The sequence below is a fragment of the Bufo gargarizans genome, chromosome 1, assembly GCF_014858855.1.
Source record: "Bufo gargarizans isolate SCDJY-AF-19 chromosome 1, ASM1485885v1, whole genome shotgun sequence".
Classification (NCBI taxonomy): Eukaryota; Metazoa; Chordata; class Amphibia; order Anura; family Bufonidae; genus Bufo; species Bufo gargarizans.
In genome coordinates, this window is record NC_058080.1 from 122,530,595 (window position 1) to 122,534,054 (window position 3,460).

The following is a 3,460-nucleotide window of genomic DNA, read 5'->3' on the forward strand; positions in this document are numbered from 1 at the left end:
CAGTATTTATATATCGACCTCAGAAGGTGTCCAAAAAGGGGGCATTCGGAGTGCATGTAGTGGGAGGGCTGTTGGCCCTGGCTCAGTTATCATTATTTACGCCAGAAACTGGTGGATGACTGAAATCTTCGGCACTTGTACAACGAGACATTATGTATACCCACTGGGGACACGTACCTCATACTGAGAACCTGGAGTACAATCTACCAGTTCTACCATCACTAAGCATAGTATTTTACGGTTCAATCATTATTTTATTAAAGCGTACAAATGAATAATGTACATATATATCCAATATGTATACATGAAAACTACAAAGGTCGTAAACTGGTCATACAAATAAGACTGAGGCAGTAGTATATTCTATAGTTAGCATTACAGAACACTTTTTTCAAATAACAAGCCCGTGAGGGCTTCTGGACATGAATCTAAGAGCACACACGGCATATGTTCTCCAAATTCCAGACCAGTAACCACATAGGACAAGGAGAGACATCACAAGACACGACAGACCGAGACAAGACATAAACAGAGGGAAGAGGGGAAGGAGGTGCGTAGAATAAAAAGGTTCTGCTTAGTATAGTATTTAGGAGCTATTACCCGGGATAATACCTGATGTCTGCCAATCATGAAACGATGTGGAGGAGCGAAACTGGTTCCATGGGTCCCAAGTCCCCCAGAAGGCCGAAGCAGATCCTGAATCCACAGCGCTTAACTCATCCATACGGACTAGCGAGTCCAGAGCGCTAGACCAGGTCACTCTCAAAAGACTCTCCGAAGACCTCCATTGACGGGGAATTATCTGTCTCATAGCTAATATAAAGAAGCCAAGGGCACCCTTCTTAATCTGCGAAATCCGCCCTGGGAACATGGATAGAAGAGCTAACGCAGGAGAGGGTGTAATAGTAGCCTTGTATAAGAAATTATATAAGTCAAAGATCTCCTGCCACAGGGGAGCCACACCTGGACAGTCCCACCATATATGTGTCATGGAGCCCCGTGCATTAAGACACCTCCAGCACGCATCAGGAACCTGAGGATAAAATTTGTGTAATCGCACTAGGGTCCTATACCATCTGGTAAGGATTTTATAGTTAAGTTCCAGCAGATTACAGGACACAGTTAATTTATGAGTGAACATAAGTGATCTAGACCATTGGTCTGCAGAGAAGGTAGACCCCAGTTCCGATTCCCAATCAGACATGAATTTGAGTTTAGTTCCTTGAGTGCCTGTGGATGAATCCTCTTTCTCCCCAGAGTTCAACATGGCATACAGTAAAGATATAGCATGATCAGGAGCTGACCTCGCTGTGCACATTTTCTCAAATTCAGTTAATGGAGGGCATGACAGTAATCCAGGTATCAGGGATTTAATAAAGCTTCGCAACTGAAAGTAAAGGAGCCAGCGTCCAGGGCCCGCAGGGATAATGTGGGAGAGGTCATCCAAGGGGAGCAGACCATTCTGCTTATAAACATCTATCAATTTGATTGGATGTCTATTCCGGTCTCCCAGAGCTGGGAGCTGACTCAAACCTGTGGGGAGATCTGCATGGCCCGTGAGTGTCATGAGAGGACCAGGAGAATGTATAAGGCCAAGTTTGACCGCAAATTTAGCCCAGAGCCTAGGGTGTATAAAAGCATCGGGGATTGTGAGTTAGGTAATACGTTCAAGGAGGTAGGGGACAACCAAAAAACTCCAGTGGCCAGATGTGGTGCCATTTCGTGTTCAATATCTACCTATAGTTTGGTAGAGCGGTTGTGACATAAATCAAGCACACAATTCATGATTGTCGCTCTATAGTATGAGATAAAATTTGGTAGTCCCGTACCTCCCAAAGCTTTAGAGCGGGACATCAGACTGTAACTAAGTCTAGCCCTGGGTGCTTTCCATATAAAAACCGATACCATTCTCCTGATCTTAGCAAAATAGGTTAAAGGGATTTTACATGGGATCGTCTGGAACAAATATAGGAGGCGCGGTAAAATGTCCATTTTCACCACATTAATCCTCCCGAACCAAGAGATCTGGAGTGGAGTCCATTTATGGAAACTGGATTCAATAGCCCTAAGCAAGGGTAAATAGTTAAGTTTAAAAACATGTGCCAAGTTTGCTGGGATGTAAACTCCTAAATATTTGATGTGTTGGGTGGTCCACTTAAAGGAGAAAGAGTCCTTTAAAGAATCAATCTCCTGTTGTTTATATTTAAAATCTCTGATTTCTGCACATTGACTTTAAAGTTACTAAGGCGTCCAAAGAGATCAAATTCACGAAGAATCGAAGGCAGGCCAATCCTGGGAGAGGTTAAGTAAATAAGCAGATCGTCTGCGAACAGGGACAGTTTGTGCTCCGTAGTACCAAGTTTGAGACCCGAGATGGAAGGATTTGCCCGAAGAGCATTAGCAAGGGATTCCATCACAAGAGTGTATAAAAAGGGCGACAAGGGACACCCTTGACGCGTTCCATTCCGGATCTCAAAAGGGGCAGACAGAAGACCATTAACACGAACACAGGCTGAAGGGGAGGAGTAAAGGGCTAATATCCTATGGATCATTTTGTCTCCCATGCCAATGTGGCGCAGGGTTTCCTCCAAGAACCGCCAGCTTACCCTATCAAACGCCTTCTCAGCGTCTACAGCGAGAAGGCATAGCGGAATTCTGGTGTGTTGTGCCCTCGCTATCAGACCTAACGTTTTAAGTGTATTATCTCGGGCTTCCCGTCTTGGTACAAATCCTACTTGCTCCCTGTGGATACAACCGGGGATGTGGGGATGGATCCTGAGCGCCAAAAGCTTGGCATACATTTTGAGATCCACATTGAGCAAGGAAATAGGCCTATAATTAGAACATGAAGCTGGGTCCCTGCCTGGCTTTGGGATGACCGTGATATGAGCCTGAAGGGCTTGCCTAGTAAATGGACAATCCGGTGAGATGGAATTAAAGGTTTTAACCAGTAGGGGTGTGAGATCGTCTCGGAGGATTTTATAAAACCGAGAGGTCAACCCATCAGGGCCTGGGGATTTCCCATTCTTCAGATTCTTGATCACTGATTCTAGTTCAGGTAGGGTAAAATCATCTTCCAACGTGGCCGCATCTTCATCCGATATGGGGGTGGGGCCAAATTGGGTTAGGTATTCACGAGTTACATCACCAAGGGATTCCTGTGGGAGAGTAGATGATGGGAGATTATATAAGGACGCATAAAAGGATTGAAACTCTGCCGTGATAGCTACTGGATTATGCACGGAACCTCCTGCAGCTGTATTAATTGAAGGGACGTGAGTCAGAGCAGTTCGGGGATGTAAGGCCCTAGCTAGCCAGCTACCACATTTATTACCATATTCAAAAAAAACGTGTCTAATTTTATCTCTAAAACATAGGGATTTCTGGTCGAGGATCTGCAGTATTTGATGCTGAACTAAAGAGATGTCCGATTTTAGAGTATCAGAAGGGGCATTCTTGT